The sequence below is a fragment of the Neofelis nebulosa genome, chromosome 4 (assembly GCF_028018385.1).
Source record: "Neofelis nebulosa isolate mNeoNeb1 chromosome 4, mNeoNeb1.pri, whole genome shotgun sequence".
Taxonomy (NCBI): domain Eukaryota; kingdom Metazoa; phylum Chordata; class Mammalia; order Carnivora; family Felidae; genus Neofelis; species Neofelis nebulosa.
In genome coordinates, this window is record NC_080785.1 from 83,478,653 (window position 1) to 83,495,967 (window position 17,315).

Genomic DNA, 17,315 nt, shown 5'->3' on the forward strand with positions numbered 1-17,315 from the left:
AAGTGCAGAATGAGGACTAAGGAGCCACAGTCATCATAGCAGGAGGCTGGACAGGGATGATCACAGCGTCATGCTGGTGGCATTAGCAAGACTCTCTGGTTAAGTGATATGCTTCCCACTCTCCACAGACGACTCTGCCTCTTACATGGCGCTGGTAGAATTGTATAGAAACAATGTACCACCTTTGAGGTTGACTCATTAGCTTGCAAATAGGATAAAATTTCAGGTACTTCCCAGTTTTTGACTTGACAGTCTAACACCAACTAATGTCACACTGGAGGTTTGTTTAAATACGAGATTGCATGGTATCTTCAAGAAAGACATGGCTTGGATTGTTCGTTTTCTCCTGTGTTTTAAATTTGAGTTTTCCTTCTAAAATATGCCTCGTGTGTTCCTAGACAAGGGCATGGTTTTCGTACCTTAGAACTTTGCTACTCTGCCTGTAATAATGAGCACATTTGTAAGTTGTTGCACTACTTAAATTTAAAAGTGAGTTTTTTCATCCTTACAAAACAGGCCCTCTTTTTGCCAGAGCACAAATAAAGTGACAGATAATTGGTGTGCCAGTGCATTTTTGTGAGCCATGAAGTCTAGAACAGAAATTTCATGTCTTATAAAATAGTCATCATCTAGATTTCAAGATATTTTTATGTCGATTCAGCTCTCTTTTATGTCAATGACCAAGAATTTTGTAGCTTTATGCCCTTGCCACGTAAGGAGGGGCCCATGACTGAAAAGCAGAGCAGCCCCTGACAGCTGGTTAGAAATGTGGACTCTCAGGCACCACACTTCAGGGTCAGAATCTTCATTTAGCAAAGCCTGTCCAGTGAGTCCTAGGCCATGAGGAAATCAGGAAGTCAAGGTACTGGAGGGAGGTACATTTAGCAAAGTCCAACAGGCATCTGTCTGGAGCTTGTTGTAACTTATAATGCTTATTGCTGATTTAGATTTTAAGATCTTGGTTAATTCACAGCATTATTAGTACTATGGATGTTTATGAATATTTTTATATTGTAGCCATTTGCTTTATAGAGGGGAGTATTAAGACAGGATGAGTAGAGTTAGATTTATTAAAAGAACCCTAGTTCTCTCTTTTTATATGCTTTTTTTTAAGGTAAAGATGGGTGCTTTATAAACTTAACTCTATTTAAAAGATACATAAAGAAATTATGGAAGACTCTATTTGAGAAGACTATCAAATAAAGGACAAATTTAGAGTTTATAATAACAGGGCACGTAATCAAGGTTATTTAGTTTAAAAAAAAATTGCCAGAGGATAAATTAATTGCTTTGCATGTATAAGGAAAGTTTATAAGAAGGTGTTGACAAGCATTATAAATATTTTTTCCATTAATTACATGGTGCACTAAAGACAGTTTTTGGTACTTAGAAATTAGTTTCATTTGCAGTTTTAGAAATGACAATGTGATACTTAAGGTGAGGCTGAAGGAGAACTTTTCTTTTGAACTAATTTATTGTTTTTAATAATATAAAAGTTACAACTTATTTTCTGGGACTTGAAGGACTAGGAAATGAGTCCATGCGCCATAGGCATGTAAGGACTTGGTAAGATTATTCAGAATCCAAGTATTCATTTAATCATGACAATAGGTCAAGAGAGTGACTGGGGTTGACCTGAGCTGTAACTTTAGCCAAATTGCTCACAGTTATTTAAGCTCTCGTATTTGTTCCTAATTACTTAGTAGGCGTAAATTCAGCAGAAATCAAAATATAAGTTGATATTACATTACAGTACTGACTTGTAGAATGCATCGACTTTAACCTTAATTTGTGAATAGCAGAATCCCCTTTCAGCACATTGCTAAGGTTCTAGAAAACATTTTGAGAATCTTGATGTCTATGGTAGAACTTGAAAACATGAACTAGACATGAAAGTCTTTTTGTCATTTGTTCCATTGAAAAGGACTTTGGCATAAAGTGACTGTTTGTATGTTAAATTCTCTTATAAATATCAAATATTAGTTTTTGCCTTTTTCCATAATTAATTCCTCTTTCTAACATTTTGTCCAAAGATTATACACTTTGAAAATGTAGTATTCCAAAATTTTTTTCATTCCTCATGTTCTCTCTCCTTTTTAACCTGATGCTCTGTTGGTAGGTATCTTCTTTATTTACTTTTTTTCATTAGTTTATACCTTAATCATGCTCAAGTTTTTCAAATATTTGTTATATTGAAATATATTTTATTTTGTTTTTTTAAATTTTTTTTTAACGTTTATTTATTTTTGAGACAGAGAGAGACAGAGCATGAACGGGGGAGGGTCAGAGAGAGGGAGACACAGAATCTGAAACAGGCTCCAGGCTCTGAGCTGTCAGCACAGAGCCCGACGCGGGGCTAGAACTCACGGACTGCGAGATCATGACCTGAGCCGAAGTCGGCCGTTTAACCAACTGAGCCACCCAGGCGCCCCTGAAATATATTTTAAAATATATGTATATTTATATGTTTGATTTCAGTGGAACAGAGTTAGGTTGAATATAATTTATTCAAGTCATGCTGGTAACTATTTGTTGGTTCCAAATGCTGTTTCCTGTTTAAAAGAACTTGGTGGTGATGTTACTAACCTTACTTAAAAAAAATAGATCTCTTCTTTCTGTTAAGTGCATATCTTATTGGTATGCACAGATTAGAAATTGCTTCTGATTTACCCTGAGTCTTGATGCTTCCGAGTCTAGATAGATGCGTGCTTCTTTTCATTCAAGTGCTTCCATAATAGAGTGGACCTCCTTGACTACCAAATCTCCAGTGTCATTCCAGTTTTGGTTATACTATCTCTTTAATCATTGTCAGTCACTTGACTTCACTTTCTTTTTCTTCGTAGCATTTTTCTCCACCTGATACTTTATATATATATATATATATATATATATACACACATACGTACATATATATATATATATATACATACGTATATGTATATACATACGTATATATATATATATATACGTATGTATATACATATACGTATGTATATATATATATATATATGTACGTATGTGTGTATATATATATATATATATATATATATATGTTTGTTGTTTATTTTCTATACCCCTGCACTCCCACCTCCCCACCAATGGATGCTTTTTTTTTTTTTGACTATAGAGACACTGTCTGTTTTACTGAAATGTTACTGTATATAGAAAAATGCAGAGGCGCCTGGGTGGCTCAGTTGGTTGAGTGTCCGATTTCAGCTCAGGTCATGATCTCACAGCTCGTGAGTTCAAGCCCCGTGTCGGGCTCTGTGCTGACAGCTTGGAGCCTGGAGCCTGCTTCGGATTGTGTGTCTCCTTCTCTCTCTGCCCTTAACCCACTCTCATTCTGTCTCTGTCTCTCTCAAAAATAAGCACTAAAAATTTTTTTTTGAAAAAGAAAAAAATGCACCTGCTTCGGATTCTGTGTCTCCTTCTCTTTCTGCCCTTAACCCACTCGCATTCTGTCTCTGTCTCTCTCAAAAATAAGCATTAAATTTTTGTTTTTTGAAAAAGAAAAAAATGCAAGGCACATAGTGGTGCTTTTTCAATTGAGTCTATTTCTTGGTTAGTCATAACAGTGGAGGGGGGAGTCTTACATAGTTGTCAGAATTTTATAATAAATTTCAATCACTGATTAAATATGTTTGTGTTCTTAAATGATTAGAGTCATCCTTACTTATTTTATCTGACTCTAGCATCTCTTCTCTGTAAATACTTTAGATATGTATATCATTCTCTGAGTTTTTCAGGCAAATCCAGCCAAACTCACAATTGATCTTTTTTTCAACTAGGAAAGATGTTCCAAGTAATCAGCTTCAGGTACCATACAAACATTTAGCATATTGGTCAACTCTGCATCATAATGTTGGTAAAGAGGAAAAAATCAGAGTAGATATGATCATTTTGTCCTTTCATTAAAGTTTCATCCTTGGGAGCTGGCTTTCAAATTTCCACAGGGCTATGAAAAAAACTTGTGATAGAAATAATACTGATATGCTTGTTACATCTTAAGACTGATAATGAGAAAGTTGCCCATATTTCTAGCTGGACAAGTGCTGTGGAATCAGGATTGCACAGTGGTTGACAAAATGATGGTTGAGAAAGAAAACATTAATATCAAGTAGAGATGAGCCAGGGAGCTAAATGCAAATACTCTCAATTTTTTGAAACTCCAAATGCATATAACTAGAGCTGTTTAAGAGTTTTGTATATGATAATATGAATAGAATATATTAAAAATGATACTGGGGCTTATTCAGAAATTCACTCGATATTTCAACAAAAAGTCAACAGACTGAATTTTCAGCACATCGTGATTCACGTTAATTGAAATATTTGGTTAAAAGTAAAAATGCTTATCAAAAGTTTAGATGGCCCATGTTTTATAATTATAGGCAAACATAAATTTTGTGTCAATAATGTCAATATCTTCACTATTTTATTAATGTGACTTTCTTTTGACATTTACAGAATTCATTACTCCTTTTATTAATTCTTTTAATAGTTAAAACGATCTTATCTAAATGATAAGATTTTAGAAATTGGGGGCCTTTCCAGTTGATGTGCTAAAGCTCCCCCCTCCAGAAAGAAGGAATTTATAGCTCCAAGGAGATAATTGAAACAGCTGTCTATGGACATTGATACTTTGTAGAGGCAGGACTTGGATTAGACCTGACTTTGTTAAGTTGGATTGAAAAGTAGAACTTCTTTTAATCAATTTTTTTTATCCAACAGGCCAAGGAAACCATAAACCAGCAGCTATTGTTGGGCAACAACCATGTCATTTTGAGGACTAGAGTGTTGAAGTTCCATAGTGCTATTAACAAAGATATTTATAGCATCTCTAACTTGCAAGGGTGACCACCCCTTCTGGTTTTCCCTGGACAGGGATTAATAATAGAAATTAGAATCCTATTCACAATGTTTGCGAAAATCATGAATTACCTAGAAATACTTTGAATAATATGTGTTGGATCTGCACTGTAGAAAAGAGAAAAGAATATGAGGTATAAGTAGAAGAGTTGAAATGGATATACAGAAATGAATGTGGAATAATAACTTCCTGAAATGAAAAGGTGACTCATGTGAAAATGTCAGTTTTTCCAGAATTTATTGGTAAATGCAATTTTAATTATATTAAAAAAAAAAAAAAGGTTCCCAAGTTCAACCGGAAGTGTGGAAAAAATAGCATGACAGGATATGGCCGCTTACTTTTTTTGGTATCAGTTGGAAATGATGAGACACCATAGAGAAAAGTGTGTCAGATTGTTTGGGTTTGAAGTAGGGCTCTGACTCTTGGTTGCTGTGTGATTTGGGGCACTTTGCTTTACACTGTCAGACTCATTTCATCAATTGTGTAATGGAAACTATTAAAAAAGTAAAACCAATGTTCACTTTGGCAGCACATATACTAAAATTGGAAAAATAAAGAGAAGACTAGCATGGCCCCTGCACAAACATGATGCGCAAATTCGTGAAGCATTGCGTACTTTTAAATCTTCAAAACTAAAACTAAACCATAAGCTTGGTGAAGATTAAATGAATCAATGCATGTAAAGTGTTTAGCCTGGCACTGTTGTGATTCTCAATATATGTTAGCTGATATTTTTATTATTATTATTAATAGTAAATCGGTGAAATAATAGAAATAGTAAAGGAATAAAAAATGTTCTAGAAATATATTCTAAATCTTTGTTTATTATAAATAAAAATAAGACAACTCACAAGATTATATGAAAATTGATATATGAGAAAAAGTTTTACATCATTAGCCATCAAGAAAATACAAGTAATTAAAAGATTGAAATAATCTTTGTACTTAGGATTTAGCAAATAAAAATGTTACGTATTCATGAAAGTGGAGTGAGACTGTTACAAATATATTATAAATTGGCACACAATTTCTGGAAGTTAATTTGGCAGTAGCTAAAAAACTTGAAAAATCATTCTTAACTGATTATGTACATATGTGTATGGATAAATGTTATCAGCTGTTTCTCTGAGTTTTAGGATAACCATTTTGTTGCCTTATAATATTTCCCATTTTTAAATTTCCTGTAAAAATAAGAAAATGAAAATATTTATAATAGGAATAAAACTTAACCAAGATTTTAAAGATCACATCCTCTGTTCACTTTGCTTTTATTTTCCTGCATCGCCATCTTGTGTCCAAAGTGTGGATAGCTTCTCATATCATAATTGTAAAGACTTGACACACAAAATTATAGTTTATTTAATTTAGATAATTTATCGAAATAAATAATCCTGCATAATATAATTTGTTACATAAATTATTTATTATATTTAGATTATGTAAATAAGTTCACTTGTATTTTGTAATTTCAAGAATTACCCATATTTCAAAGCAGGCAGGTCTGGATTTGAGGTGGGTGTTTTTTGTTGTTGTTGTTTACCTATTTATTTATTTTGAGAGAGAGAATGAGAGAATGAGCACAAGTGGGGTGAGGGCAGAGAGAGAGAGAGAGAGAGAGAGAGAGAGAGAGAGAGAGAATCCCAAGCAGGCTCCATGGTCATTGTGGAGCCTGATGAGGAGCTTGAACCCATGACTGTGAGGTTATAACCTGAGCTGAAATCAGGACTTAGACGCTTACCCTACTAAGCCACCGAGGCACCCCTAATTTTTACTATTTCTAGAGGAAAACTACTTGAGCCTGCTAACCATTTCAAAGGTAGACCTGGTGCCCTGTGAAGCTGTGTTCGAACACCCCATGAGGGTGCCATTTGTAGACAAATTTGCTTTCCAAGGACTTGATGCTACTTCGACTTATGGTGTGTATCAAGGCAGTGCCAACATTTCATCATCTTTATCCAAGGTGAATTCAATGAACAGAGCTCTGTCCGAAGTATTTTGTGAAATGATTTCTTACTTAGCAGAGTACGTGAGAACAAAAATACTGTCTTTATAAAACCAGGAGTTTAAATTCATTTGAGAGGTTAGTGATTTATTTTGGCTCTGAAAGTATCTTTTAATATGATGGGTGTATTTGACTGTGATATTTAACAGAAAGGTTCTTTGGAAGCATTGAAATTTATTGTTGATGGTTATCTCAGAGGCTATTTCAGACATTAAGTTAGTGTTTGAAGGATACCTGTATCGTCCTGTTAGTGAACTTTATTTAAAACTCACCAAAGCTGATATTATTCATCATTAATCTAGGGTCTGTTCTGATTTGAGAATTGAGCATACTAATGTTTATAGTAAAATTATTTTTTTAAAAGATAGAGTTGCACTTGACTTAACATCTATTTTGTGTCAGGCTCCAAGATAGGTGTTTTACGTACATCTTCATTTGGGTATTTGAATAGTGTCTATTTGGACAGAATACTTATATTTAGGAATATACAAGTTTAAGAACATATTGTAGAGCTAAAATATAATTTCTGCATTTAGAAATCTATAACTTGGATTTTTTTAATATTTATTTTTGAGAGAGAATGCAAGCGGGGGAGGGGCAGAATGAGGGAGGCAGAGGACCCAAAGTCGGCTCCACGCTGACAGCAGAAAGTCTGATGTGGGGCTCGAACTCACAGACCATGAGATCATGACCTGAGCTGAAGTTGGCCACTTAACTGACTGAGCCACCCAGGCACTCCTATAACTTGATTTTGGTCAACATTTCACACTGTCTTCTTTTTTTTTTTTTTTTTAATTTTTTTTTAACATTTATTTATTTTTGAGACAGAGAGAGACAGAGCATGAACAGGGGAGGGGCAGAGAGAGAGGGAGACACAGAATCTGAAACAGGCTCCACGCTCTGAGCTGTCAGCACAAAGCCCGACGCGGGGCTCAAACTCACAGACCGTGAGATCGACCTGATCCCAAGTCAGACGCTTAACCGACCAAGCCACCCAGGCGCCCCCACACTGTCTTCTAATGGAACTCCATTCATATACTCATTAGATATTTATAGCATTCTATTATATGCCAAGTGCTAAGGTTGCAATGGTGGGATGGCTGTTTTCTTTGTGTGGACTTGTAATCCAAAGGAGACATCTATCAGGATACCATACAAAGAAATAGGAAATTTTAATTGTGTTGTATTCTGTAAAGAAGAGATCCATCTAGGCCTAGGAGAGGTTACAGTGGGATGGTTGGATCTAGTCAGGGAAGGTCAGGAAAGCCCTTTGTAAAGAACAACTGTTGAGGTAAGGACAACAACCAAGTGAGGAAGAGAAGTGTTGCAGGTAGGCAGAGGAACAGGTGATAGGGAAGGAGGAGAGGAAAGAATGTTCATTTGCTGGAGCAGGGATACAAAGTCCCACTTGATTTATACCCCACATGCTTACTCTGACCCACACTTCTTTCTCTCTCTGCCTGCTAGCAGCGATTTTCTCAGCAGTTCTAATAAGGGATCTGCTCAGCTGAATTTTCTGGGATCAGGAAAGGAATCAGTGTGTTAGTTTGGATTTCTGACTCTGTAGGATTAAATATACATTTTTTTTTAAAGCATTTTCTTAGTAGATGACAAAAACTGGCCTCCTTAAATCAATTTTTGTTCACAGGATACAATTTCGAAGCTTTGTAATACTATATTAGTGAACTTTGTCCTAAGGTTTTTAATATATGTATGATTCATGTATTAAATATGTGGTTTATAAATTGACGTCTAGGCACATGTTACCAAAGACTGCAGTTTCAGCTTGTGAAAATAAACCTGTTCTTTTTGTCTACTCTAAAAGCGGACGAGTGTAAGGTGTCTGTGAAATATACACTTGCCTAATTTAGAACTTTTAAACTTTCTCATCCCTTTCCTAGGAGGGTAAGATTCGCTCTGGGGACTTACACTTTGTAAGCTATTCGTTTCTCTGCATTATTTATGAATTTTATTATGAGTATAATCAGAGAATTTCTGTTACACACCACTGAATTTGTATTTAATGAATTGAATTTACATTTAATCAGTTTGTTAAAGTGACTTAACGAGATGCTTCATTCTTATGTGTTAAAAGCAGGTCAAGGCCAACCAAAAGACTCAGGGCAATACATTATTTAGTGTTCATTTTCTGCATAACTTCTAATTTTATCATGATTCATCGTTTAAATCAGTTAATAACATCTCCTATAACCATTTCTAATAATTCTCTAAAGTCAGATATTTTACTGTTGATGTACTAGCAAACTTTTTTTTTTAAACGTTCTAACATGGGAATTCTCACATTCTTTTGTTTTCAAAATAGAATGTGTAAGATAAGATTGTGTCAAGTTATCAAAGAATGGAATGAAAGAGGCAGTGGAATTTAGATCTGAAGATACTAAGTTTTCAACATTTGATTTTATGGAAAAAGCAAAAAATATGTATTGGGGCTTTTTCTTCATATATATGATGTACCTGAAAGTAGTGTTCAAATAAAAATGAGAAAGAACTCAAATTAATTATCTGTGCAGGACATTTTCCTTCTTGTTTTATCTGTACTCTCTCCAAACCTTCCATCTCCTCCCTTTATCTTTTTATTTTTTTTTATGTTCATTTATTTCTGAGAGAGGGGGGAGAGAGAGAGAGGGAGACAGAGAGAGACAGAGAGAGAGAGCGAGCATCAACCAGTGAGGGGGGGGGGTACTGAGGGAGAGGGAGACACAGAATCCGAAGCAGGCTCCAGGCTCAAAGCTGTCAGCGCGGAGCCCAACTGGGGGCTGGAACTCAAGAAATGTAAGATCGTGACTTAAGCTGAAGTCTGACATTTTCTTTTTTTCAATATATGAAATTTATTGTCAAATTGGTTTCCATACAACACCCAGTGCTCATCCCAAAAGGTGCCCTCTTCAATACCCATCACCCACCCCCCCCTCCCTCCCACCCCCCATCAACCCTCAGTTTGTTCTCAGTGTTTAAGAGTCTCTTATGCTTTGGCTCTCTCCCACTCTAACCTCTTTTTTTTTTTTTTTTTCCCTTCCCCTCTTCCATGGGTTTCTGTTAAGTTTCTCAGGATCCACCTAAGAGTGAAACCATATGGTATCTGTCTTTCTCTATATGGCTTATTTCACTTAGCATCACACTCTCCAGTTCCATCCACGTTGCTACAAAGGGCCATATTTCGTTCTTTCTCATTGCCATGTAGTACTCCATTGTGTATATAAACCACAATTTCTTTATCCATTCATCAGTTGATGGACATTTAGGCTCTTTCCATAATTTGGCTATTGTTGAGAGTGCTGCTATAAACATTGGGGTACAAGTGCCCCTATGCATCAGTACTCCTGTATCCCTTGGGTAAATTCCTAGCAGTGCTATTGCTGGGTCATAGGGTAGGTTTATTTTTAATTTTCTGAGGAACCTCTACACTGCTTTCCAGAGTGGCTGCACCAATTTGCATTCCCACCAACAGTGCAAGAGGGTTCCCATTTCTCCACATCCTCGCCAGCATCTATAGTCTCCTGGTTTGTTCATTTTGGCCACTCTGACTGGCGTGAGGTGACATCTGAGTGTGGTTTTGATTTGTATTTCCCTGATGAGGAGCGACGTTGAGCATCTTTTCATGTGCCTGTTGACCATCCGGATGTCTTCTTTAGAGAAGTGTCTAATCATGTTTTCTGCCCATTTCTTCACTGGGTTATTTGTTTTTCGGGTGTGGAGTTTGGTGAGCTCTTTATAGATTTTGGATACTAGCCCTTTGTCCGATATGTCATTTGCAAATATCTTTTCCCATTCCGTTGGTTGCCTTTTAGTTTTGTTGGTTGTTTCCTTTGCTGTGCAGAAGCTTTTTATCTTCGTGAGGTCCCAGTAATTCATTTTTGCTTTTAATTCCCTTGCCTTTGGGGAATGTGTCAAGTAAGAAATTGCTGCAGCTGAGGTCAGAGAGGTCTTTTCCTGCTTTCTCCTCTAAGGTTTTGATGGTTTCCTGTCATTCAGGTCCTTTATCCATTTGGAGTTTATTTTTGTGAATGGTGTGAGAAAGTGGTCTAGTTTCAACCTTCTGCATGTTGCTGTCCAGTTCTCCCAGCACCATTTGTTAAAGAGACTGTCTTTTTTCCATTGGATGTTCTTTCCTGCTTTGTCAAAGATGAGTTGGCCATACGTTTGTGGGTCTAGTTCTGGGGTTTCTATTCTATTCCATTGGTCTATGTGTCTGTTTTTGTGCCAATACCATGGTGTCTTGATGATGACAGCTTTGTAGTAGAGGCTAAAGTCTGGGATTGTGATGCCTCCTGCATTGGTCTTCTTCTTCAAAATTACTTTGGCTGACATTTTGTGTCAAGGGCCTTTTGTGGTTACATATGAATTTTAGAATTGCTTGTTCTAGTTTTGAGAAGAATGCTGGTGCAATTTTGATTGGGATTGCATTGAATGTGTAGATAGCTTTGGGCAGTATTGACATTTTGACAATATTTATTCTTCCAATCCATGAGCATGGAATGTCTTTCCATTTCTTTATATCTTCTTCAATTACCTTCATAAGCTTTCTATAGTTTTCAGCATACAGATCTTTTACATCTTTGGTTAGATTTATTCCTAGGTATTTTATGCTTCTTGGTGCAATTGTGAATGGGATCAGTTTCTTTATTTGTCTTTCTGTTGCTTCATTGTTAGTGTATAAGAATGCAACTGATTTCTGTACATTGATTTTGTATCCTGCAACTTTGCTGAATTCATGTATCAGTTCTAGCAGACTTTTGGTGGAGTCTATCGGATTTTCCATGTATAATATCATGTCATCTGCAAAAAGTGAAAGCTTGACTTCATCTTTGCCAATTTTGATGCCTTTGGTTTCCTTTTGTTGTCTGATTGCTGATGCTAGAACTTCCAACACTATGTTAAACAACAGCGGTGAGAGTGGACATCCCTGTCGTGTTCCTGATCTCAGGGAAAAAGCTCTCAGTTTTTCCCCATTGAGGATGATGTTAGCTGTGGGCTTTTCATAAATGGATTTTATGACGTCTAAGTATGTTCCTTCTATCCCAACTTTCTCGAGGGTTTTTATTAAGAAAGTGTGCTGGATTTTGTCAAAGGTCTTTTCTGCATCGATTGACAGGATCATATGGTTCTTATCTTTTCTTTTATTAATGTGATGTATCACGTTGATTGATTTGTGAATGTTGAACCAGCCCTGCATCCCAGGAATGAATCCCACTTGATCATGGTGAATAATTCTTTTTGTATGCTGTTGAATTCGATTTGCTAGTATCTTATTGAGAATTTCTGCATCCATATTCATCAGGGATATTGGCCTGTAGTTCTCTTTTTTTACTGGGTCTCTGTCTGGTTTAGGAATCAAAGTAATACCGGCTTCATAGAATGAGTCTGGAAGTTTTCCTTCCCTTTCTATTTCTTGGAATAGCTTGAGAAGGATAGGTATTATCTCTGCTTTAAACGTCTGGTAGAACTCCCCTGGGAAGCTATCTGGTCCTGGACTCGTATTTGTTGGGAGATTTTTGATAACCGATTCAATTTCTTCACTGGTTATGGGTCTGTTCAAGCTTTCTATTTCCTCCTGATTGAGTTTTGGAAGAGTGTGGGTGTTTAGAAATTTGTCCATTTCTTCCAGGTTGTCCAATTTGTTGGCATATAATTTTTCATAGTATTCCCTGATAATTGTTTGTATCTCTGAGGGATTGGTTGTAATAATCCCATTTTCATTCATGATTTTATCTATTTAGGTCATCTCCCTTTTCTTTTTGAGAAGCCTGGCTAGAGGTTTGTCAATTTTGTTTATTTTTTCAAAAAACCAACTCTTGGTTTCATTGATCTGCTCTACCGTTTTTTTAGATTCTATATTGTTTATTTCTGCTCTGATCTTTATTATTTCTCTTCTGCTGGGTTTGGGCTGCCTTTGCTGTTCTGCTTCTATTTCGTTTAGGTGTGCTGTTAGATTTTGTATTTGGGATTTTTGTTGTTTGTTGAGATAGGCCTGGATTGCGATGTATTTTCCTCTCAGGACTGCCTTCACTGCATCCCAAAGCGTTTGGATTGTTGTATTTTCATTTTCATTTGTTTCCATATATTTTTTAATTTCTTCTCTAATTGCCTGGTTGACCCACTCATTCTTTAGTAGGGTGTTCTTTAACCTCCATGCTTTTGGAGGTTTTCCAGACTTTTTCCTGTGGTTGATTTCAAGCTTCATAGCATTGTGGTCTGAAAGTATGCATGGTATAATTTCAATTCTTGTATACTTATGAAGGGCTGTTTTGTGACCCAGTATATGATCTGTCTTGGAGAATGTTCCATGTGCACTCAAGAAGAAAGTATATTCTGTTGCTTTGGGATGCAGAGTTCTAAATATATCTGTCAAGTCCATCTGATCCAATGTGTCATTCAGGGCCCTTGTTTCTTTATTGACCATGTGTCTAGATGATCTATCCATTTCTGTAAGTGGGGTGTTAAAGTCCCCTGCAATGACCACATTCTTATCAATAAGGTTGCTTATGTTTGTGAGTAATTGTTTTATATATTTGGGGGCTCCTGTATTTGGCGCATAGACATTTATAATTGTTAGCTCTTCCTGATGGATAGACCCTGTGATTATTATATAATGCCCTTCTTCATCTCTTATTACAGCCTTTAATTTAAAGTCTAGTTTGTCTGATATAAGTATGGCTACTCCAGCTTTCTTTTGGCTTCCAGTAGCATGATAAATAGTTCTCCATCCCCTCACTCTCAATCTAAAGGTGTCCTCAGATCTAAAATGAGTCTCTTGTAGACAGCAAATAGATGGGTCTTGTTTTTTTATCCATTCTGATACCCTATGTCTTTTGGTTGGCGCATTTAATCCATTTACATTCAGTGTTATTATAGAAAGATACGGGTTTGGAGTCATTGTGATGTCTGTATGATTTATGCTTGTAGTGATGCCTCTGGTACTTTGTCTCACAGGATCCCCCTTAGGATCTCTTGTAGGGCTGGTTTAGTGGTGACAAATTCCTTCAGTTTTTGTTTGTTTGGGAAGACCTTTTTCTCTCCTTCTATTCTAAATGACAGACTTACTGGATAAAGGATTCTTGGCTGCATATTTTTCCTGTTCAGCACATTAAAGATCTCGTGCCAATCCTTTCTGGCCTGCCAAGTTTCAAAAGAGAGATCAGTTACGAGTCTTATAGGTCTCCCTTTATAAGTTAGGGCACTTTTATCCCTTGCTGCTTTCAGAATTTTCTCTTTATCCTTGTATTTTGCCAGTTTCACTATGATATGTCGTGCAGAAGATCAATTCAAGTTACGTCTGAAGGGAGTTCTCTGTGCCTCTTGGATTTCAATGCCTTTTTCCTTCCCCAGTTCAGGGAAGTTCTCAGCTATAATTTCTTCAAGTACCCCTTCAGCACCTTTCCCTCTCTCTTCCTCCTCTGGGATACCAATTATGCGTATATTATTTCTTTTTAGTGTATCACTTAGTTCTCTAATTTTCCCCTCATACTCCTGGATTTTTTTATCTCTCTTTCTTTCAGCTTCCTCTTTCTCCATAACTTTATCTTCTAGTTCACCTATTCTCTCCTCTGCCTCTTCAATCCGAGCCATCGTGGTTTCCATTTTGTTTTGCATTTCGTTTAAAGCGTTTTTCAGCTCCTCGTGACTGTTCCTTAGTCCCTTGATCTCTGTAGCAAGAGATTCTCTGCTGTCCTGTATACTGTTTTCAAGCCCAGCGATTAATTTTATGACTATTATTCTAAATTCACTTTCTGTTATATTATTTAAATCCTTTTTGATCAGTTCATTAGCTGTTGTTATTTCCTGGAGATTCTTCTGAGGGGAATTCTTCCGTTTGGTCATTTTGGATAGTCCCTGGAGTGGTGAGGACCCGCAGGGCACTTCCCCCGTGCTGTGGTGTATAACTGGAGTTGATGGGCGGGGCCGCAGTCCGACCTGATGTCTGCCCCCAGCCCACCACTGGGGCCACAGTCAGACTGGTGTGTGCCTTCTCGTCCCCTCTCCTAGGGGCGGGATTCACTGTGGGGTGGTGTGGCCCGTCTGGGCTACTTGCACGCTGCCAGGCTTGTGGTGCTAGGGATCCGGCGTATTAGCTGGGGTGGGTAGGCAAGGTGCACGGGGGCAGGAGGGGCAGGCTTAGCTCGCTTCTCCTTAGGTGATCCACTTCAGGAGGGGCCGTGTGGCAGCGGGAGGGAGTCAGACCCGCTGCCAGAGGGTTGGCTCCGCAGAAGCACAGTGTTGGGTGTTTGCGGGGAGCAAGCAAGTTCCCTGGCAGGAACTGGTTCCCTTTGGGATTTTGGCTGGGGGATGGGCGGGGGAGATGGCGCTGGCGAGCGTCTTTGTTCCCCGCCAAACAGAGCTCTGTCGTCCGGGGGCTCAGCAACTCTCCCTCCCTTTGTCCTCCAGTCTTCCCGCTTTCTGAGCAGAGCTGTTAACTTATGACCTCCCAGATGCTAAGTCGCGCTTGCTGTCGGAACACAGTCCGTCTGGCCCCTCCGCTTTTGCCAGCCCGACTCGGGGGCGCCGCTTGGCCGGCGAGCCGCCCCTCCGCCCCGGCTCCCTCCCGCCAGTCCGTGGAGCGCGCATCGCCTCGCCTCCCTTCCTACCCTGTTCCGTGGGCCTCTCGTCCTGCTTGGCTCCGGAGACTCCTTTCTGCTAATCCTCTGGCGGTTTTCTGGGTTATTTAGGCAGGTGTAGGTAGAATCTAAGTGATTCTACCTCGGTGAGCCCAGCATCCTCCCACGCCGCCATCTTCCTTATTCTCCTGAAGTCTGACATTTAACCAACTGAGCCACCCAGGTGCCTCCTCCCTTACTTTACATTGATTGCTTTGCTGTTCAGATGTTGACTGTCACCTTTTCAACCCCTAATTTATGCATACACCCAACATCAGTACTCAGCCCGTGCTCTTTACCTGGAACATTGAAGTCGATGCACATTCAAGGGTCATTCCTCCACACATAGGCTGTAAGTGTCCTTCCCACCCTCACAAGAACTTTGTATTTCGCTCTCTACTATCCTGCATCTTTTCTTCCTTCGCTCTTCGATATGAACCTCTCTTGCTCTAGTGACCCTCCACTTGAGGGAAGGCTTTCCTTGACCTCAGGCTTACCCTTAGAGGTACCCCAATCTTTTTCTTCTTTCTTCCCAGCCGAAGTGCTTTGAAGATGTGGAAGACGTGCCTCTGCACGTTCTACCACTTCCCAGTGTGCTTCAGTGTGTGGGGGGGCTCTGCCCCCTCCACTGACATTGTATAATGTGGATGAGTTCAGTGGGCACTTTGAATTCCCCATCTTTGTATCTGAACTGCAGTGTTTTTCCTCCTGAGACCTATTTTTTCCCCTCTTGTCACCCCAAATAGCCCAGTCTACTGATTTTTTTTCCTGCCTCCATGCGAACTTATTTCAACTGTTGTCTTAGGGACTCCTTTTTCTACTTCCCTTTTATATTTAAAGTTTTATTTTTATTTTTGTTTAATTTACATCCAAGTTAGTTAGCATGTAGTGCAATAATTTCAGGAGTAGATTCCAGTGATTTATCCCCTAATATAACATTCACTGCTCATCCCCAAAAGTGTCTTCCTTAATCCTCCTTACCCTTTTAGCCCATCCCCCACCCACAACCTCCCGCCCCCAGCGATCCTCAGTTTGTTCTCTCTATTTAAGAGTCTCTTATGTTTTGTCCCTCTCCCTGTGTTTGTATTATTTTTGCTTCCCTTGCTTTGTGTTCATCTGTTTTGTATCTTAAATTCCAATTATAAGTGAAGTCATAGGATATTTGTCTTTCTTTGACTAATTTCACTTAGCATAATACACTCTGGTTCCATCCACGTTTTTACAAATGGAAAGATTTCCTTCTTTTTGATTTCCTAGTAATACTCTGTTGTGTGTGTGTGTGTGTGTGTGCGTGTGTGTGCGTGTGTATGCATATATATATATATATATGCATACACACACACCACATCTTCCACATCTTCTTTATCCATTCATCTGTCGATGGATATTTGGACTCTTTCCATACTTTGGCTATTGTCAATAGTGCTGCTGTAAACCCTGGGGTGCATGTGCCCCTTTGAAACAGCACAGCTGTTTGGAAGGAATTTGGATAAATTCCTAGTAGTGCAATTGCTACGCCCTAGGTTAATTCTATTTTTAATTTTTTGAGGAACTTCCAAACTGTTATCCAGAGTGGCTGCACCAGTTTGGATTCCCACCAGCTGTGCAAAAGGGTTCCTCTGTCTCCACATCCTTGCCATCATCTGTTGTTGCCTGAGTTGTTAATGTAGCCATTCCAAGTAGTGTGAGGTGGTATCTCATTGTGGCTTTAATTTGTATTTCCCTGATGATGAGTGGTGTTGAGCCTTTTTTCCTGTGTCTGTATGTCTTCTTTGGAAAAGTGTCTATTCATGTCTTTTGCCCATTTCTTCACTGGATTATTTGTTTTTTG

At 38.3% G+C, this 17,315-nt stretch overlaps 1 protein-coding gene and 1 non-coding gene across 8 annotated transcripts in view; both read left to right on the forward strand.

The window, feature by feature from the left end:
* CACNA2D1 (calcium voltage-gated channel auxiliary subunit alpha2delta 1) overlaps nucleotides 1-17,315 on the forward strand; it is a 508,596-nt gene that overhangs the window by 394,056 nt on the left and 97,225 nt on the right. The gene's annotated exons all lie outside the window — the stretch shown is intronic.
* On the forward strand, nucleotides 5,386-5,490 carry LOC131511189 (U6 spliceosomal RNA). The gene has a single exon (XR_009261393.1). It is a non-coding gene; the product is annotated as a U6 spliceosomal RNA (small nuclear RNA).